At 41.4% G+C, this 22,128-nt stretch overlaps 6 non-coding genes across 6 annotated transcripts; all 6 read right to left on the reverse strand.

Annotated features, from left to right (window-relative positions):
• Positions 1-9,934: 9,934 nt before the first annotated feature.
• TRNAL-GAG (transfer RNA leucine (anticodon GAG)) lies at positions 9,935-10,008 on the reverse strand. Its single transcript has one exon. It is a non-coding gene; the product is annotated as a tRNA-Leu (tRNA).
• A 1,089-nt stretch (positions 10,009-11,097) lies between these two features.
• Positions 11,098-11,170, reverse strand: TRNAF-GAA (transfer RNA phenylalanine (anticodon GAA)). The gene has a single exon. It is a non-coding gene; the product is annotated as a tRNA-Phe (tRNA).
• A 2,807-nt stretch (positions 11,171-13,977) lies between these two features.
• Positions 13,978-14,050, reverse strand: TRNAF-GAA (transfer RNA phenylalanine (anticodon GAA)). The gene has a single exon. It is a non-coding gene; the product is annotated as a tRNA-Phe (tRNA).
• Positions 14,051-14,544: 494 nt separating this feature from the next.
• Positions 14,545-14,617, reverse strand: TRNAF-GAA (transfer RNA phenylalanine (anticodon GAA)). Its single transcript has one exon. It is a non-coding gene; the product is annotated as a tRNA-Phe (tRNA).
• Positions 14,618-16,858: 2,241 nt separating this feature from the next.
• On the reverse strand, positions 16,859-16,931 carry TRNAF-GAA (transfer RNA phenylalanine (anticodon GAA)). The gene has a single exon. It is a non-coding gene; the product is annotated as a tRNA-Phe (tRNA).
• A 3,957-nt stretch (positions 16,932-20,888) lies between these two features.
• TRNAF-GAA (transfer RNA phenylalanine (anticodon GAA)) lies at positions 20,889-20,961 on the reverse strand. The gene has a single exon. It is a non-coding gene; the product is annotated as a tRNA-Phe (tRNA).
• Positions 20,962-22,128: the final 1,167 nt, after the last annotated feature.

Raw genomic sequence — 22,128 nt, forward strand, 5'->3', positions numbered from 1 at the left:
GCCAAATGGATCTGGGTCCTTGATGGAGTTTAGTCCCATGTGTGCTCAGTCAACACTGGTGAGGTCGAGCCCCCCCCCTGATAATACCTCTAACATCGAACACTGAAAAGTTGCCGCAACCATCAATGGCAGTCGATGTGAACGCTACACTGATGGGGGTGAATGCACAACAGCTGACACAGTGGTTCAACAGTTTGAATTCCACCCAGGGCTCAGCCAGTGGGAAAGGAGAAGATTATCTGAATAGGATGAGGTTAAACATGGAAGCACAAGAATTGGTGGAAGGGACTATGGGTGTGAATAGGTTAGAGTCCTACTCGGAAGAGGAGCTGAGGTATCTATGTCCAAAGATTACGAAGGAAGTGAACAAGGTACATAAAAGCTTGCAGGAAATAGCTGACAAAAACGGGGTTGACATAGACAAGACAAAACACTTGAGCAGGAGCTACAGGTTGGATATTGGGACCACAGATTTTGAACACATGAGGTCAGCAGGCATGAAGGCACACCTTAGAGAATTGTTGCAGAGTGCACAAGTGTGGAGGTGTTTAGACAAGTGGGAAAGCAGGTGGGTAAAGAGAAAGGAAAAGAGGAGGGACAGCGCTACAGAGCACAATGAGAAAAGACCACAGAGCAGTAATACAGTAACTATGTTTCCAATGAGGGAGACAGCAGGGGGAAAATTAATACATGTACCATGGCACAGAAGTGACATTCAGTCTTTTACGGATGATTTTCCCAAACTGAGAGAGAAACAGATTGAATGGTATCAACAGACTGACAGGTTTGTGAAGCTTGCAAAATGTCTCTGGGAAGACCTGAACACTCTCTTTGAGATTGTGGTTCCGGCAGATTTGTGGGAAGATTGCAAAAGAGCTGTAGGTTGGCCGACAAGTGAACCAGAGAGAGACAGGGATACGGGTGCACCCTCACCTATGGTGATGAGCTTGTACTATAAGGTGATTGAGCATTTGAAGACGAAGGTTGCCGCGAAAAATGTGGATTGGCAGAAGATCGATCGAACTGCCCAAGAGGCTAAAGAGTCGATTCATAGTTACTATGAGAGGTTGTTGAAGGCATTTAAGAACTACAGTGGCACGGAAACAATAGAGGCGAAGGACATGCTCCATTTTGTGTTTAGATTTGTGGAAGGGCTGAGGCCAGAGATAAGTCAGATGATAAAGTCGCATTTGATTTGCTGGCAGTCTAAACCGATTGACAAAGTCTTGAATTATGCGAAATACTGTAGCGACGAAATTGAAGTGAAACAGAAAAAGTTGAAAGAGAAGGTGATGATGATGCAGCTTAAGGCAGCTCAGACAGGTTTGCAAGGTCTGCAAGGGTTGCAAGGGTTCCAACAGCAGATACCGCAACCGCAGCCGCAGTTACAGGGAAACACAGCGTTTCAGCCACAGGCCAGAGGCAGAGGCAGAGGAGGTTTTGTGAATAATGGTCCGGATTTGAACACTGTTGTGAATGGTGTGCAGGCAATGAAGAAGGTGATACCGTGTCACGCGTGCGGAATAGAAGGTCATTGGAAACGCGAGTGCTCGATGGTGGTGCAGGAAGGTGCAGGTGCAGGTGTAGGTGTTGGTCAGCAAAACAATGATGTCAATGCATTTCAGACAATGAGGGGACCGAAAATGAGAGGTCCAAACCCAAATTTTCAGACCATAAATCAATTGCAGGGATTGCAACCTATGCAGCCGCAGCAGATGCAGATGCCTCGTATGCAGATGACGCAAATGCAGCCAATGCAACAGCAGTTACCCATGGTACCTAATCAGCAAATGCAAATACCCTTGGCACCAATGAGTCAGCAGCAAGTGACGGTTCCTCCACAGGTCTCGGGTCAGGTAATGAGTACAAATGGCACCGTGCAACAGTTCCCACTACACAGTGAAAGTGAAATAAACAATGTATGGGAGAGTGAAAGTTCAGAAGAAGAAGGAGATTGTGTGCTTGCAGCATCCTTGGAAGTTGATCAAAAGGGTCCGTACGTGGAGGGAAGAGTAATGGGTCATCGTGTCTCATTCTTGGTTGACACGGGAGCCACACGTTCAACTGTTAAGAGCAGTGAAGTACCAAATTTGCCACTCTCAGGGAGGACAGTTCAAGTGGTGGGAGTAGCAAACAGACATCTGACGAACCCAATAACAGATCCGGTACCAGTCAGCATCGGTAACTATCAAGGGGTACATCAGTTTGTGGTATGTGACTCAAGCCCGATAGCACTATTAGGGAGAGACCTATTGTGCAAATTGGGTTGTTCGATCATGTGTTCGAACGAAGGAATAACAATACAGACGAGCAGTGATGGGGAAGAAGAGGACAGTGTAGAGGGGGATGAGATGGAAACTGTAGATGAAGAGTATCCTCTGATTTGTCTCTTCCCGATGATAACTGAAGAAGATATTCCAGCTGAATTACGGGAAACAGTCGGAAAGGAAGTGTGGGATATGACAGGGAAAGAGGTGGGATTGATGAAAGGAGTGGAACCAGTGAAAGTGACTGTAAAGCCCAATGCAATCTTTCCCCAGACCCCACAATACCACATGGCACAAGACACCCTCATGAAAGTTGCTCAACTTATTGACGAATTTGTAAAACAGGGAGTACTGAAAGAAGTGTTAAGCAGTCCATGTAATTCACCAATAATGGGACTAATAAAGCCGAGTGGAAAGGTCCGACTCGTGCAGGACTTGAGGAAAATAAATGACATCATAGTCAAATGCTGCCCAGTAGTACCGAATCCAGCTGTGATAATGTTCCAGGTCCCTTGTGATGCTGAGTGGTTCTCAGTCATCGATTTGTCACAAGCATTCTTCTCGGTGCCTCTTCATGAGGACAGCCAATTTCTCTTTTGTTTCAAATTCCTAGACAGAGTGTACAGTTGGTGTCGAATTCCTCAAGGGTTTTCTGAGTCACCGTCAATCTTCAATCAGATTCTAAAGAAAGATTTGGAAGCATTAGAATTGCCATTCGAGTCAACCCTAGTACAGTACATTGATGACTTACTGGTTGCATCAAAGACAGAAAGTGGCTGCACAGCCGATACCATTGCTCTGTTGAATCATTTGGGAAGGAATGGACATAAAGTGTCTCCTTCCAAATTGCAGTTCTGTCAGAAGAAAGTGAAATACTTGGGTCACCAGATAGAGAAGGGGTCACGGAGAATAATGAAGGAAAGAATAACGAGTATACTTCAAATGAGTCCACCAAAGACAAGGAGGGAGGTGAGGAAGTTTTTGGGAATGGTGGGTTATTGTCGCCAGTGGATTCCCAACTTCTCGACTCTAGCAAAGCCTTTACTGAAATTGACCCAGAAGGATGCCTTGGATCAAATTGAGCTGAAGGGAGATGAGATGGATGCTTTTGTTGAACTCAAAGAATGCATGTGCAGGGCTCCAGCTTTAGGTATGCCTGACTACACAAAGCCTTTCACATTGTTTTGCCATGAACGTGATGCATGTTCTCTGTCTGTCTTGACTCAAGCCCATGGTGGCGTAAACAGACCAGTAGCGTATTTTTCAGCTACTTTGGATCCGGTCGCAGCAGCACTCCCAGGGTGTTTGCGCGCCGTAGCAGCAGTTGGTATCAGCCTCACTCAGAGTGAAGGAATAGTGATGGGACACCCAGTAACAGTCATGGTCCCTCACTCAGTTGAGATACTTTTGACCCGCTCCCGAACGCAGCACATGACTGGAGCTAGACTCACAAGGTATGAAACGATAATTCTGGGCTCACCGAATGTGCAGCTGAAAAGGTGCACTACGTTGAATCCAGCAACCTTGCTCCCTGGAGAAAATGCCGACATTGAGAACGCTGAAGACGTCGAGCATGACTGCCTTCAGGTGACTGAATTTTGCACAAAACCTCGACCGGACATTAAGGATACTAAGCTTGATGAAAATGACCAAATTCTTTTTGTTGATGGTTCATGTCTAAGAGACGGGATGGGGATTTTGAAAGCAGGATATGCTGTATGTACTGTAACAGGGGTCTTGGAAGCCGGATGGCTTCAAGGAGTCTATTCTGCACAAGTAGCAGAACTTGTAGCCCTTACCAGAGCATGTCAACTGTCTGCATTGATGAAAGTCACCATTTACACTGATAGTCAATACGGGTTTGGGATTGTGCATGACTTTGGACAACTATGGTCACAGAGAGGTTTCCTGACTTCTTCAGGATCCCCAGTGAAAAACGGGGAGAGAATAAGGGAATTGTTACACGCCATTCAAGTGCCAGCCGAAGTTGCAGTGGTAAAGTGCAGTGCTCACACGAAAGGACAGGACTATGTTTCTCTGGGAAATGCGTATGCGGATCAAGTCGCGAGATTTTGTGCCTTGAACTGTATATTACTCAGGGACGAATGGAATTCAATAAGTGAGCCAGAACTAGAACCAGCTGAAGCATTTGACTTGAAGGTCGTAGATACAATAGATGAATTAAAAGCATTACAAAATAATGTCAGGGAGGATGAAAGAGATTCCTGGATTAAATCACAATGTATAAAGAGACCAGACGAGTTATGGGTTTCAAATGAGGGAAAATTTGTTTTGCCAAACAGTCTCTTATCACAGCTTGCGCGGTTCTATCATGGGCAGGCTCACCTAGGGAGAGATGCCATGATAAGATTGTTCAAAACTGATTGGTTTAACCCCAGATTTCGTCAAGCTGCAGAAGCAGTTTGCCATCGATGTGTCACTTGCCAGCAGATGAACCCAGGAAAGGGAACAGTTGTGAACGCGAGCCACATTGGTAGGGCAAGCGGGCCTTTTAGTCGTACGCAGATGGACTTCATTGAGATGCCTGTGCATGGAGGTCTGAAGTATGTGTTGGTGATTGTGTGCATTTTTAGTCATTGGATTGAGGCATACCCCACACGTAGAAATGACAGCCTTACAGTTGCAAAGCTATTGTTGAGAGAGTTAATACCACGTTTCGGATTCCCGATCTCTTTAGAATCAGATAGGGGAAGTCACTTCAATAACGAGGTGATAAAGTTACTTTGCGAAGCGCTGAACATTGAGCAAAAACTACATTGTAGCTATCGCCCTGAAGCCTCAGGACTGGTGGAGCAAATGAATGGTACACTGAAATCAAGAATGGCGAAAATATGTGCATCAACAAATTTGAAATGGCCTGACGCATTGCCCTTAGTGCTAATGTCAATGAGAAACACCCCTGATAGAAAGACTGGATTGTCTCCGCACGAAATTCTCATGGGCAGGGCTATGAGACTTCCTGCAGTTCCCGCAAACGCGCTTTTGAATATTACAGATGATATGGTGTTAGACTACTGCAAGGGTCTGGCTGACGTGGTTCGCTCTTTCTCTCACCAGGTGGAAGCGACCACCTTGCCACCGATCCAAGGTCCAGGACACGCACTGAAAGCAGGTGACTGGGTCGTGGTAAAGAAGCACGTGAGAAAGTCGTGTCTGGAACCCCGTTGGAAAGGCCCTTTCCAAGTGATCCTGACGACAACTACCGCTGTGAAGTGTGCGGGGGTTCCCAACTGGATTCACGCCAGTCACACAAAGAAGGTGTTGTGTCCCACAGATGAGGAAGTTGAAGCGCTAAAACTGCCAGTGCCTGACAAAACAGTGCTGAGTGCTGAGACAGAGCAAAACCGAACTGAAAGCGAACAGGCAGAAACGGGAGAGAGGGAGATATTCTCTGAGGACGAAGAGACCAATTCGCTTGGGGGAGACCAAGGAGAAAGTTCAGACAGCGACGAAGCAGCTGAAGGTGACAAAGAACCTGAAGCAGCTGAGGGTAGCAAAGAGCCTGAAGCAGCTGAAGGTGACAAAGAACCTGAAGCAGCTGAAAGTGATAAAGAGCCTGACGAAAGTAACGGTGACGAAGGGCTCGAAAAAGGTGAAAAAGCAGGAGAGCCTGATCAGAGGAGGGCTTTCCCAGAAGCAGACGATACAGAAAAAGAAAAGGAGAACGTGATTGATTCCCCAGAAGGAGGGGACAAGGCAGAACAGGACGAAAAAGTTCAAGCCTCCACAGAAAAGATCGCAGGTCCATCAAATGGACACGGTGCAAAGAGGAGACTAAGTATATCACCAATAAAAGAAAGGACTAAAGAAAGTTTGAACGACGGAGAAAGGCCAAAAGTGAAAGAGAAAAGAAAGGAAGTGACTGTTGTGGAACAATCCTCAAGTGAAGAAAAAGACTTGACAAAAGAGGAAAGTACCAGCGAAGCAGAATCAAAAAGAGAAGCAAAATTGAAAAGGAAAAGGATACCAAACAGGAGATATTCCGGTCCTGAATGGGCATATGTAGTCAATGACGATTGGACTGACGAGTTTGTATCTCTAAGCATCGAGAACGAAGAAGAAGAAGAGATACCAATAGAAAAGAAAAGTTTTATGGACTCTGTCGATTGAAAGGGTAATAAATGATATTGCTTGCTACAATATAACGTGAAACAAACAACCAGCTGAGACATTGCTAAACCGGATGAGACTTGCTGAACTGATAAAGACTGAGTTATTGCCGAATTGAGACAAATGCTGCTAACCGATAAGTGACTGGCCTCCTGAAGAAGACGGTGTGAACATTGTGCTCGTTCAGCTTTGTAACTGAATTGCTAGATAGTTTCATTTACAAGTGCTTCTAGCTCTCTGATTCTATACAGATCATGACGCAAAACAATAGAAAGAAATATTGTAAATATGTGTGTATAGGCTTGATAATTGCATGTGTACTAATAATAATGGCAATTGTGCTTGGAATACATGGTAAGACTGAGAATGAGAGAATTGATGCTTCTACTCTTGCTCCTGTTACTGTCACCGAACTAACCGCATTGAAAAGACTAGCATTGGATGAGAGGCTCTTGCACGATAAGAAAGAGCTTTCGTATATCGTTTTCTATCGCTTGCTAACAGAATATGTTGAGACTATGGATGCAAAGGATTGTTATGTGTGTACACAGATACCGACATCAGTGAAGGAAGGGGTAACATATCACCACATGCCTCTTACATACGGGATTACATGTAGTATAGTAATGTCTAGATTTTATGGTCAAACTAACATACAGTATTTTTACTCAAATTATGATGTTACCTTTGCATATGTTCCTATAATAGCGCAGCTAAGCCAGATTGCTAAAGATTGGGACGCTAAAATAATGAGGGAATTTTTCGAGCCAATGCAACCTTTTGAAACGGCTCACGCTCATAGGGAAAACCTTACCTGCTCGCTCTCTGCAATAGAAATAAGCTTTTTAGATCGCACAGATGATAGAAGGGCACAAATGAATGCGAAATTAGAAAAGGAGTTACATAAGAGGACTTCAGTAGATAATTATGATTTTGCTGCAATAAAGACACAAGGGAAAATAGCTTTAGATGCTTGGCATGTAGGGAAATTTTGTATATATCGAGGTGAATCTTATTATGACAACATTTTTGTAGGAGCGAGTGAGTGTAAACATACGTTTATCTTTAAGGCCAAATGGACATTCATGATGGACGGACTTGACCCTGTCATTCCAGGTGTATATTACATTTGTGGGTATAATGCCTATTATCGTCTTCCAAAGGGATGGTGGGGGAGATGTTATTTGGGTATAGTGTTCCCAAAGGTTTATCAACTGGATGACCTATCGATGATTCAAAAGACATCTGGATCCCATCGTATCCAGAAAAGAGAGACCGCAGCTGCTGTGGTAGGAGATATATTTGGAGCCATGATTCCTTCGTTGGGAGTCGTGTTGAATTCCATCAAAATAAGAAAGTTGTCTACTATAGTGGATAACATGTTGACGAAGTTTTCAGGTGCTATAATCCTGATAGATGCTGAACTTGCAGCGGAAAGAGCTATGACTCTTCAAAATAGGCTTGCTTTAGACATTCTTTTAGCAAAGGATGGTGGCGTTTGCAAAATGCTTGGTACACGACACTGTTGTACATATATTCCTGACAATAGTGTGAAAATTAAAACTATGCTTGCTAATCTAACAAAAGAGAGTGCAGATTTGAAGGAATTGAAAGAACCAGGAGTGTGGGAGAAGGTTGGAAAAGGTATTGTTTCAGTGGGACATTGGATTGGGGGAATTTGGAATGGAATATTGTTAAAAATAATAGAGGGAATTTTAATAGTGATAATTTGCATATTTGGAATTTGGTGAATAAAAAGGGGAATAATAATGATTATGGAAAGAATTAAGAGAAGAAAAGAAGAGAAAATTATGAAAAGAATGGCAGAAGAATACAAAGCGCAAACTAGGGGAACTAAAAGGAAAAGAGAGCTGACAGAATTTTAATGGAATAAAATTTGTGGGCATGGTTTGGTGTGATGACAAGTAGTCATCAGAGGAGGGATTGATGAAGCAGAAAATGAAGGTTTTACATTTATTAACACGTAAACGTAGTGTGAAATAATCATGTGTGACTTTAACCGAACTAATAAAGATTGTACGGGGACAAAATGTGCCCTCAGAGTAGTTTGCCAACATTTATAAGCGTGCTTTATATAACGTGGTGTATTAGAATTGCACTAATCCGACATAATCGTAAACGTGTGCTATGATTTGCTTGTTTGAAATGTTTTAGCTTAGCATTACTTTAGTGCAGGCTTCGGCCTAGTGGCCTGGTCTCACGGTTTAGATGCTCGTATTTTTCCAATGTGCTATTAACGTGTACTTTTGCTTGAAGCTGTACTTTTCCACTGAGACCGTTCACATGCTTATCTTAAGGTTTCGTGCCAGCCTGGCATATTTTCTCTTTACTCCAAGGTCGATCTGCAGGTGCGGACAATGGAAGCTCTGAAAGTGAGTTAATTGGTATAAAATGTTGCAACTTGCGTACCCATCTCCAAGGATAATGTATGCTTAAGTAAAAGCTTGAGAACTGTCGTTTTTGATTGGACAATTTGAAGCTAACCTATGAACCCTCCAATGGAAGACCCTACTGGATTTGAACTGTTGTCTATGAAACCCAGGTGCACGAGAGGAAAGCAGCCATTATTGGACATCCCGCCATTTTGTAGACTTTGCAGCTATTATGGCCCACTTTGCTGCGACGCCATTTTGAAAGAGACTTTGATTCTTTCTCTAATCGAGAGAAAGAGACTTTAGATGATTCTTGCCCTAGAGACTTTAACTTTTATTTAATCCCTTGCATGAAGTAGTAGTTTTACCTTGCCGCCGTGAGGCAATTGCCCCGTCCACCCCTGCCCCTTTTGCCCCGTCCCATGCTGATCGAGAAACGGTACCTGTGAGACGAAGACTTCCTTGATTGCTGATCGTAATTGGTAAATATGAAAGGAAAATTGTAAAATTGCATTGTGTTTCTTTTAGGTAACCAACTGCTGATTTTGATAAGAGCCCTAGTTAGGAGTTTTTCTAAATTAATGTTGCTAAATTGTTTTTGCATGAAGTCCCACATGCCGATGCTAATTTGAGGTTAGACGAGGATTCCATATGTCGCACGATGCAATTTGAGATCTTGTTATGCTGACTAAATGTATGCAATTAGTTCGCTACAGATTATCGTATTAGTGATTTGCATTGCTATTATCGAATGCCTTGTGATTCAAATGCTACATAGATTGCACCTGTTTCGCCGTTATGGACAGCTATTAATGTCCATATATGTTTATCATTTGGTGTTGAGACACATCTATATTGTGCTAGCTTTGTTAATATAGGGAAATAAAATTCACTAACTTTGAATAAACTGGTGTGGTTATTCCTGACTGAAAGGTCAGGGTTCGCCGAAATGTATTCTGGATTAATTGTCAAGTGTTATGTTGATCAAGGTATTGCTTATGTTCGTTATTAATTATTGATTTAAGGAAGTTGACCGATATAGAGTACAGAGAGTCCCACTTAGTCAAAAGATTCATCGGCCTAAAGAGCGTCCGAACACAGGTAAAATTATTAGTACAGACCGCTCTATCACTTCTGAGTCTTTGGCGAAACCCGGGATTGAACCAGGGACCTTTAGATCCTCAGTCTAACGCTCTCCCAACTGAGCTATTTCGGCCAGTTGTCAGAGAATACCTTCCTGATGATTCTTAATCATTGTAGGCAACAAGTGGGCACCCGATCAATCACTAGGAGGGTACATCTATGTGTTAAAGTATGCGGTATCCTTCTGCAGCTAACTGGGCACAATTAGTCAATTTCTTTTTTATTGCGCAAGCTAGGTATTTCTTTTTTTCTAAACGCTAAATAGGCTAGCAATCTAATACACAGAAATGTGTGGCATGAGGAAGCAAGCTATATCATCTGACACTTTGGTCCAAGGTTAGATGGAAAATGATGCAGGCTACAGTTTACCCTAAAATCGAGATAGAAACGGCAAATAATGGAAGTCAAAGCTGAAGGCAAGAGAGGTGGAATCCATTTTCAAAGGAAGATAGAAAACACGTACTGTCTTGTACTGATGGTATGTCAATTAGGTTGATGAAAGGTTTTATTAATTAAATAAAACGTCACCGGAAGCTGCCTCCAAAAAAGAAACATGCCTGACGAACTAGCTGCTCAGTCTTTGACCAAACCAAGGATTTAACCAGGGACCTTTAGATCTAAAGTTTGACGCTCTCGCAACTGAGCTCTTTCAGCCCGTTTTTTCACAGTGCCTTCCTTATTATTGTTAATCATTGTAGACAAGAAATATAAGTCGCAATCATTCACTGTGAGGGTACAGCTATGTGTTACACTTTGCTGTATCCTTCTGTAGCTAACTGGGGGCAATTACTCCTTTACTTTTTTGCTACGCGAGGTAGGTACTTCTTTTTTTCAAAACTCTGAATAGGCTACCACTCTCATAAACAGAAATGTGTGGCATGACTAAGCAAGCTATATCATCTGACAGTTTGGCTCATGGGAAAATGGAAGATGATGCAGGCTACGGTTTACATTAAAATCAAGATAGAAACGGGAAATAATGGAAGTCAAAGCTGAAGGCAAGAGAGGTGGAAGCCATTTTGAAAGGAAGATAGAAAACACGTACTGTCTTGTACTGATGGTATGTCAATTAGGTTGATGAAAGGTTTTATCAATTAAATAAAACGTCACCAGAAGCTGAATCCAAGAAAGAAACACGCCTAACAAGCTGTCTTCTGAGTCTTTGCCGAAACCCGGGATTGAACCAGGGACCTTTAGATCTTCAGTCTAACGCTCTCCCAACTGAGCTATTTCGGCCACTTATTGCACAGGTCCCTCCGTATTTTTCTTAATCATTGTAGACAAGACATACACCCCGAAATCATTCACTTTGAGGGTACAGCTATGTCTTAAACTTCCGGTATCCTTCTGCAGCTAACTGGGTGCAATTACTCATTTACTTTTTTGGTGCGCAACCTAGGTACTTCTTTTATTCCAAACTCTGAATAGGCACACAAATGTGTGGGATGAGTAAGCAAGCTATATCATCTGACAGCTTGGTTCATGGGAAAATGGAAGATGATGCAGCCTAAGCTTTACATTAAAATCAAGATAGAAACTGGAAATAATGGTAGTCAAAGCTGAAGGCAACAGAGGTGGAAGCCATTTTGAAAGGAAGATAGAACGCAAGTGCTGTGCTCTACTGATGGTATGTCGATCAGGTTATTAAAAGGTTTCATCTATGAACTAAAATGTCTACTGAAGCTGACTACAAGAGAGAACTACACCTAATTAACTAGGTGCTCAGTCCTTGCCGAAACCCAGAATTGAACCAGGGACCGTTAGATCTTCAGTCTAACGCTCTCCCAACTGAGCTATTTCGGCCACTTATTTTGCAGGTCCCTCCGTATTCTTCTTAATCATTGTAGACAAGACATACACCTCGAAATCATTCACTTTGAGGGTACAGCTATGTCTTAAACTTCCGGTATCCTTCTGCAGCTAACTGGGTGCAATTACTCATTTACTTTTTTGGTGCGCAACCTAGGTACTTCTTTTATTCCAAACTCTGAATAGGCTCACAAATGTGTGGGATGAGTAAGCAAGCTATATCATCTGACAGTTTGGCTCATGGGAAAATGGAAGATGATGCAGCCTAAGCTTTACATTAAAATCAAGATAGAAACTGGAAATAATGGAAGTCAAAGCTGAAGGCAAGAGAGGTGGAAGCCATTTTGAAAGGAAGATAGAACGCAAGTGCTGTGCTCTACTGATGGTATGTCGATCAGGTTATCAAAAGGTTTCATCTATGAACTAAAATGTCTACTGAAGCTGACTCCAAGAGAGAACTACACCTAATTAACTAGGTGCTCAGTCCTTGCCGAAACCCAGAATTGAACCAGGGACCTTTAGATCTTCAGTCTAACGCTCTCCCAACTGAGCTATTTCGGCCAGGTGTCACAGAATACCTTCCTGATGATTCTTAATCATTGTAGGCAACAAGTGGGCAACTGATCAATCACTAGGAGGGTACATCTATGTGTTAAAGTATGCTGTATCCTTCTGCAGCTAACTGGGCACAATTAGTCAATTTATTTTTTATTGTGCAAGCTAGGTATTTCTTTTTTTCTAAACGCTAAATAGGCTAGCAATCTAATACACAGAAATGTGTGGCATGAGGAAGCAAGCTATATCATCTGACACTTTGGTCCAAGGTTAGATGGAAAATGATGCAGGCTACAGTTTACCCTAAAATCGAGATAGAAACGGCAAATAATGGAAGTCAAAGCTGAAGGCAAGAGAGGTGGAATCCTTTTTTAAAGGAAGATAGAAAACACGTACTGTCTTGTACTGATGGTATGTCAATTAGGTTGATGAAAGATTTTATTAATTAAATAAAACGTCACCGGAAGCTGACTCCAAAAAAGAAACTTGCCTGACGAACTAGCTGCTCAGTCTTTGACCAAACCAAGGATTTAACCAGGGACCCTTAGATCTAAAGTTTGACGTCCTCGCAACTGAGCTCTTTCAGCCGTTTTTTTCACAGTGCCTTCCTTATTATTGTTAATCATTGTAGACAAGAAATATAAGTCGCAATCATTCACTGTGAGGGTACAGCTATGTGTTACACTTTGCTGTATCCTTCTGTAGCTAACTGGGGGCAATTACTCCTTTACTTTTTTGCTACGCGAGGTAGGTACTTCTTTTTTTCTAAACTCTGAATAGGCTACCACTCTCATAAACAAAAATGTGTGGCATGACTAAGCAAGCTATATCATCTGACAGTTTGGCTCATGGGAAAATGGAAGATGACGCTGGCTACGGTTTACATCAAAATCAAGATAGAAACGGGAAATAATGGAAGTCAAAGCTGAAGGCAAGAGAGGTGGAAGCCATTTTGAAAGGAAGATAGAAAATAAGTGTGCGTTTGTACCGATGGCATGTCGATCAGGTTGATGCAAGTTTTTATCAATGAAATAAAATGTCATTTGAGAGTGACTCCAAGAAAGAAATATGCCTAACAAGCTGAGTGCTTGGTCTTTGGCACAACCCAGGATTGAACCAAGGACCTTTTTTATCTTGAGTCTAATACTTTCCCAACTGAGATATTTTAGCCAGGTATCACGAAAAGCTTTCCGTATCTTATTTAATCATTGTAGACAAGACACAGAAGTCTAAATCCTTCACTGTGAGGGTACAGCTATGTCTTAAACTTTGCTGTATCCTTCTCCAGTTAACTGGGTGTAATTAGGGAATTCGTATTTTATTGTGCAAGCTAGGTATTTCTTTTTTTCTAAACTCTAAATAGGCTAGCAATCTAATGCACAGAAATGTGTGGCATGAGTAAACAAGCTATTTCATCCGACACTTTGGTTCATGGAAAGATGGAGACTGATGCAGACTGCGGTTTACCTAAAAATCAAGATAGAAACAGTAAATAATGGAAGTCAAAGCTGAAGGCAAGAGAGGTGGAATCCATTTTGAAAGGAAGATAGAAAACAAGTACTGTCTTGTACTGATGGTATGTCAATTAGGTTGATGAAAGGTTTTATCAATTAAATAAAACGTCACCAGAAGCTGAATCCAAGAAAGAAACACGCCTAACAAGCTGTCTTCTGAGTCTTTGCCGAAACCTGGGATTGAACCAGGGACCTTTAGATCTTCAGTCTAACGCTCTCCCAACTGAGCTATTTCGGCCAGTTATTTCACAGGTCCCTCCGTTTTCTTCTTAATCATTGTAGACATGACATACACCTCGAATTCATTCACTTTGAGGGTACAGCTATGTCTTAAACTTCCGGTATCCTTCTGCAGCTAACTGGGTGCATTTACTCATTTACTTTTTTGGTGCGCAACCTAGGTACTTCTTTTATTCCAAACTCTGAATAGGCACACAAATGTGTGGGATGAGTAAGCAAGCTATATCATCTGACAGCTTGGTTCATGGGAAAATAGAAGATGATGCAGCCTAAGCTTTACATTAAAATCAAGATACAAACTGGAAATAATGGAAGTCAAAGCTGAAGGCAAGAGAGGTGGAAGCCATTTTGAAAGGAAGATAGAACGCAAGTGCTGTGCTCTACTGATGGTATGTCGATCAGGTTATTGAAAGGTTTCATCTATGAACTAAAATGTCTACTGAAGCTGACTCCAAGAGAGAACTACACCTAATAAGCTAGGTGCTCAGTCCTTGCCGAAACCCGGGATTGAACCAGGGACCTTTAGATCTTCAGTCTAACGCTCTCCCAACTGAGCTATTTCGGCCAGCTCTCAGAGAATACCTTCCTGATGATTCTTAATCATTGTAGGCAACAAGTGGGCATCTGATCAATCACTAGGAGGGTACATCCATGTGTTAAAGTATGCTGTATCCTTCTGCAGCTAACTGGGCACAATTAGTCAATTTATTTTTTATTGCGCAAGCTAGGTATTTCTTTTTTTCTAAACGCTAAATAGGCTAGCAATCTAATACACAGAAATGTGTGGCATGAGGAAGCAAGCTATATCATTTGACACTTTGGTCCAAGGTTAGATGGAAAATGATGCAGGCTACAGTTTACCCTAAAATCGAGATAGAAACGGCAAATAATGGAAGTCAAAGCTGAAGGCAAGAGAGGTGGAATCCATTTTCAAAGGAAGATAGAAAACACGTACTGTCTTGTACTGATGGTATGTCAATTAGGTTGATGAAAGGTTTTATTAATTAAATAAAACGTCACCGGAAGCTGACTCCAAAAAAGAAACTTGCCTGACGAACTAGCTCCTCAGTCTTTGACCAAACCAAGGATTTAACCAGGGACCCTTAGATCTAAAGTTTGACGTCCTCGCAACTGAGCTCTTTCAGCCCGTTTTTTCACAGTGCCTTCCTTATTATTGTTAATCATTGTAGACAAGAAATATAAGTCGCAATCATTCACTGTGAGGGTACAGCTATGTGTTACACTTTGCTGTTTCCTTCTGTAGCTAACTGGGGGCAATTACTCCTTTACTTTTTTGCTACGCGAGGTAGGTACTTCTTTTTTTCTAAACTCTGAATAGGCTACCCCTCTCATAAACAGAAATGTGTGGCATGAGTAAGCAAGCTATTTCATCCGACACTTTGGTTCAAGGGAAGATGGAGACTGATGCAGACTGCGGGTTACCTAAAAATCAAGACAGAAACAGTAAATAATGGAAGTCAAAGCTGAAGGCAAGAGAGGTGGAATCCATTTTGAAAGGAAGATAGAAAACAAGTACTGTCTTGTACTGATGGTATGTCAATTAGGTTGATGAAAGGTTTTATCAATTAAATAAAACGTCACCAGAAGCTGAATCCAAGAAAAAAACAAGACTAACAAGCTGTCTTCTGAGTCTTTGCCTAAACCCGTGATTGAACCAGGGACCTTTAGATCTTCAGTCTAACACTCTCCCAACTGAGCTATTTCGGCCAGTCATTTGACAGGTCCCTCCGTTTTCTTCTTAATCATTGTAGAAAAGACATACACCTCGAAATCATTCACTTTGAGGGTACAGCTATGTCTTAAACTTCCGGTATCCTTCTGCAGCTAACTGGGTGCATTTACTCATTTACTTTTTTGGTGCGCAACCTAGGTACTTCTTTTATTCCAAACTCTGAATAGGCACACAAATGTGTGGGATGAGTAAGCAAGCTATATCATCTGACAACTTGGTTCATGGGAAAATGGAAGATGATGCAGGCTACGGTTTACATTAAAATCAAGATAGAAACGGGAAATAATGGAAGTCAAAGCTGAAGGCAAGAGAGGTGGAAGCCATTTTGAAAGGAAGATAGAAAATAGGTGCTCTTTTGTACCGATGGCATGTCGATCAGGTTGATGCAAGTTTTTATCAATGAAATAAAATGTCACTTGAGAGTGACTCCAAGAAAGAAACATGCCTAACAAGCTGAGTGCTTGGTCTTTGGCACAACCCAGGATTGAACCAAGGCCCTTTTTTATCTTTAGTCTAACATTCTCCCAACTGAGATATTTTAGCCAGGTGTCATGAAAAGCTTTCCGTATCATTTTTAATCATTGTAGACAAGACACAGAAGTCTAAATCATTCACTGTGAGGGTACAGCTATGTCTTAAACTTTGCTGTATCCTTCTCCAGTTAACTGGGTGTAATTAGGGAATTCGTTTTTTTATTGTGCAAGCTAGATATTTCTTTTTTTCTAAGCTCTAAATAGGCTAGCAATCTAATGCACAGAAATGTGTGGCATGAGTAAGCAAGCTATTTCATCCGACACTTTGGTTCAAGGGAAGATGGAGACTGATGCAGACTGCGGGTTACCTAAAAATCAAGACAGAAACAGTAAATAATGGAAGTCAAAGCTGAAGGCAAGAGAGGTGGAATCCATTTTGAAAGGAAGATAGAAAACAAGTACTGTCTTGTACTGATGGTATGTCAATTAGGTTGATGAAAGGTTTTATCAATTAAATAAAACGTCACCAGAAGCTGAATCCAAGAAAGAAACACGCCTAACAAGCTGTCTTCTGAGTCTTTGCCGAAACCCGGGATTGAACCAGGGACCTTTAGATCTTCAGTCTAACGCTCTCCCAACTGAGCTATTTCGGCCAGTTATTTCACAGCTCCCTCCGTTTTCTTCTTAATCATTGTAGACAAGACATACACCTCCAAATCATTCACTTTGAGGGTACAGCTATGTCTTAAACTTCCGGTATCCTTCTGCAGCTAACTGGGTGCATTTACTCATTTACTTTTTTGGTGCGCAACCTAGGTACTTCTTTTATTCCAAACTCTGAATAGGCACACAAATGTGTGGGATGAGTAAGCAAGCTATATCATCTGACAGCTTGGTTCATGGGAAAATAGAAGATGATGCAGCCTAAGCTTTACATTAAAATCAAGATACAAACTGGAAATAATGGAAGTCAAAGCTGAAGGCAAGAGAGGTGGAAGCCATTTTGAAAGGAAGATAGAACGCAAGTGCTGTGCTCTACTGATGGTATGTCGATCAGGTTATTGAAAGGTTTCATCTATGAACTAAAATGTCTACTGAAGCTGACTCCAAGAGAGAACTACACCTAATTAGCTAGGTGCTCAGTCCTTGCCGAAACCCGGGATTGAACCAGGGACCTTTAGATCTTCAGTCTAACGCTCTCCCAACTGAGCTACTTTGGCCAGTTGTCAGAGACTACCTTCCTGATGATTCTTAATCATTGTAGGCAACAAGTGGGCATCTGATCAATCACTAGGAGGGTACATCTATGTGTTAAAGTATGCTGTATCCTTCTGCAGCTAACTGGGCACAATTAGTCAATTTATTTTTTATTGCGCAAGCTAGGTATTTCTTTTTTTCTAAACGCTAAATATGCTAGCAATCTAATACACAGAAATGTGTGGCATGAGGAAGCAAGCTATATCATCTGACACTTTGGTCCAAGGTTAGATGGAAAATGATGCAGGCTACAGTTTACCCTAAAATCGAGATAGAAACGGCAAATAATGGAAGTCAAAGCTGAAGGCAAGAGAGGTGGAATCCATTTTCAAAGAAAGATAGAAAACACGTACTGTCTTGTACTGATGGTATGTCAATTAGGTTGATGAAAGGTTTTATTAATTAAATAAAACGTCACCGGAAGCTGACTCCAAAAAAGAAACTTGCCTGACGAACTAGCTGCTCAGTCTTTGACCAAACCAAGGATTTAACCAGGGACCCTTAGATCTAATGTTTGACGTCCTCGCAACTGAGCTCTTTCAGCCCGTTTTTTCACAGTGCCTTCCTTATTATTGTTAATCATTGTAGACAAGAAATATAAGTCGCAATCATTCACTGTGAGGGTACAGCTATGTGTTACACTTTGCTGTATCCTTCTGTAGCTAACTGGGGGCAATTACTCCTTTACTTTTATGCTACGCGAGGTAGGTACTTCTTTTTTTCTAAACTCTGAATAGGCTACCACTCTCATAAACAGAAATGTGTGGCATGACCAAGCAAGCTATATCATCTGACAGTTTGGCTCATGGGAAAATGGAAGATGACGCCGGCTACGGTTTACATTAAAATCAAGATAGAAACGGGAAATAATGGAAGTCAAAGCTGAAGGCAAGAGAGGTGGAAGCCATTTTGAAAGGAAGATAGAAAATAAGTGCTCTTTTGTACCGATGGCATGTCGATCAGGTTGATGCAAGTTTTTATCAATGAAATAAAATGTCCCTTGAGAGTGACTCCAAGAAAGAAACATGCCTAACAAGCTGAGTGCTTGGTCTTTGGCACAACCCAGGATTGAACCAAGGACCTTTTTTATCTTTAGTCTAACATTCTCCCAACTGAGATATTTAAACCAGGTGTCATGAAAAGCTTTCCGTATCATTTTTAATCATTGTAGACAAGACACAGAAGTCTAAATCATTCACTGTGAGGGTACAGCTATGTCTTAAACTTTGCTGTATCCTTCTCCAGTTAACTGGGTGTAATTAGGGAATTCGTTTTTTATTGTGCAAGCTAGGTATTTCTTTTTTTCTAAACTCTAAATAGGATAGCAATCTAATGCACAGAAATGTGTGGCATGAGTAAGCAAGCTATTTCATCCGACACTTTGGTTCAAGGGAAGATGGAGACTGATGCAGACTGCGGGTTACCTAAAAATCAAGACAGAAACAGTAAATAATGGAAGTCAAAGCTGAAGGCAAGAGAGGTGGAATCCATTTTGAAAGGAAGATAGAAAACAAGTACTGTCTTGTACTGATGGTATGTCAATTAGGTTGATGAAAGATTTTATCAATTAAATAAAACGTCACCAGAAGCTGAATCCAAGAAAGAAACACGCCTAACAAGCTGTCTTGTGAGTCTTTGCCGAAACCCAGGATTGAACCAGGGACCTTTAGATCTTCAGTCTAACGCTCTCCCAACTGAGCTATTTCGGCCAGTAATTTGACAGGTCCCTCCGTTTTCTTCTTAATCATTGTAGACAAGACATACACCTCGAAATCATTCACTTTGAGGGTACAGCTATGTCTTAAACTTCCGGTATCCTTCTGCAGCTAACTGGGTGCATTTACTCATTTACTTTTTTGGTGCGCAACCTAGGTACTTCTTTTATTCCAAACTCTGAATAGGCACACAAATGTGTGGGATGAGTAAGCAAGCTATATCATCTGACAGCTTGGTTCATGGGAAAATAGAAGATGATGCAGCCTAAGCTTTACATTAAAATCAAGATAGAAACTGGAAATAATGGAAGTCAAAGCTGAAGGCAAGAGAGGTGGAAGCCATTTTGAAAGGAAGATAGAAAATAAGTGCTCTTTTGTACCGATGGCATGTCGATCAGGTTGATGCAAGTTTTTATCAATGAAATAAAATGTCACTTGAGAGTGACTCCAAGAAAGAAACATGCCTAACAAGCTGAGTGCTTGGTCTTTGGCACAACCCAGGATTGAACCAAGGACCTTTTTTATCTTTAGTCTAACATTCTCCCAACTGAGATATTTTAGCCAGGTGTCATGAAAAGCTTTCCGTATCATTTTTAATCATTGTAGACAAGACACAGAAGTCTAAATCATTCACTGTGAGGGTACAGCTATGTCTTAAACTTTGCTGTATCCTTCTCCAGTTAACTGGGTGTAATTAGGGAATTCGTTTTTTATTGTGCAAGCTAGGTATTTATTTTTTTCTAAACTCTAAATAGGCTAGCAATCTAATGCACAGAAATGTGTGGCATGAGTAAGCAAGCTATTTCATCCGACACTTTGGTTCAATGGAAGATGGAGACTGATGCAGACTGCGGGTTACCTACAAATCAAGACAGAAACACTAAATAATGGAAGTCAAAGCTGAAGGCAAGAGAGGTGGAATCCATTTTGAAAGGAAGATAAAAAACAAGTACTGTCTTGTACTGATGGTATGTCAATTAGGTTGATGAAAGGTTTTATCAATTAAATAAAACGTCACCAGAAGCTGAATCCAAGAAAGAAACAGGCCTAACAAGCTGTCTTCTGAGTCTTTGCCGAAACCCGGGATTGAACCAGGGACCTTTAGATCTTCAGTCTAACGCTCTCCAAACTGAGCTATTTCGGCCAGTTATTTCACAGCTCCCTCCGTTTTCTTCTTAATCATTGTAGACAAGACATACACCTCCAAATCATTCACTTTGAGGGTACAGCTATGTCTTAAACTTCCGGTAACCTTCTGCAGCTAACTGGGTGCATTTACTCATTTACTTTTTTGGTGCGCAACCTAGGTACTTCTTTTATTCCAAACTCTGAATAGGCACACAAATGAGTGGGATGAGTAAGCAAGCTATATCATCTGACAGCTTGGTTCATGGGAAAATAGAAGATGATGCAGCCTAAGCTTTACATTAAAATCAAGATAGAAACTAAAAATAATGGAAGTCAAAGCTGAAGGCAAGAGAGGTGGAAGCCATTTTGAAAGGAAGATAGAACGCAAGTGCTGTGCTCTACTGATGGTATGTCGATCAGGTTATTGAAAGGTTTCATCTATGAACTAAAATGTCTACCGAAGCTGACTCCAAGAGAGAACTACACCTAATTAGCTAGGTGCTCAGTCCTTGCCGAAACCCGGGATTGAACCAGGGACCTTTAGATCTTCAGTCTAACGCTCTCCCAACTGAGCTATTTCGGCCAGTTGTCAGAGAATACCTTCCTGATGATTCTTAATCATTGTAGGCAACAAGTGGGCATCTGATCAATCACTAGGAGGGTACATCTATGTGTTAAAGTATGCTGTATCCTTCTGCAGCTAACTGGGCACAATTAGTCAATTTATTTTTTATTGCGCAAGCTAGGTATTTCTTTTTTTCTAAACGCTAAATAGGCTAGCAATCTAATACACAGAAATGTGTGGCATGAGGAAGCAAGCTATATCATCTGACACTTTGGTCCAAGGTTAGATGGAAAATGATGCAGGCTACAGTTTACCCTAAAATCGAGATAGAAACGGGAAATAATGGAAGTCAAAGCTGAAGGCAAGAGAGGTGGAATCCATTTTCAAAGGAAGATAGAAAACACGTACTGTCTTGTACTGATGGTATGTCAATTAGGTTGATGAAAGGTTTTATTAATTAAATAAAACGTCACCGGAAGCTGACTCCAAAAAAGAAACTTGCCTGACGAACTAGCTGCTCAGTCTTTGACCAAACCAAGGATTTAACCAGGGACCCTTAGATCTAAAGTTTGACGTCCTCGCAACTGAGCTCTTTCAGCCCGTTTTTTCACAGTGCCTTCCTTATTATTGTTAATCATTGTAGACAAGAAATATAAGTCGCAATCATTCACTGTGAGGGTACAGCTATGTGTTACACTTTGCTGTATCCTTCTGTAGCTAACTGGGGGCAATTACTCCTTTACTTTTTTCCTACGCGAGGTAGGTACTTCTTTTTTTCTAAACTCTGAATAGGCTACCACTCTCACAAACAGAAATGTGTGGCATGACTAAGCAAGCTATATCATCTGACAGTTTGGCTCATGGGAAAATGGAAGATGATGCAGGCTACGGTTTACATTAAAATCGAGATAGAAACGGGAAATAATGGAAGTCAAAGCTGAAGGCAAGAGAGGTGGAAGCCATTTTGAAAGGAAGATAGAAAATAAGTGCTCGTTTGTACCGATGGCATGTCGATCAGGTTGATGCAAGTTTTTATCAATGAAATAAAATGTCACTTGAGAGTGACTCCAAGAAAGAAATATGCCTAACAAGCTGAGTGCTTGGTCTTTGGCACAACCCAGGATTGAACCAAGGACCTTTTTTATCTTTAGTCTAACATTCTCCCAACTGAGATATTTTAGCCAG

The sequence above is a fragment of the Pleurodeles waltl genome, chromosome 8, assembly GCF_031143425.1.
Source record: "Pleurodeles waltl isolate 20211129_DDA chromosome 8, aPleWal1.hap1.20221129, whole genome shotgun sequence".
Taxonomy (NCBI): Eukaryota; Metazoa; Chordata; class Amphibia; order Caudata; family Salamandridae; genus Pleurodeles; species Pleurodeles waltl.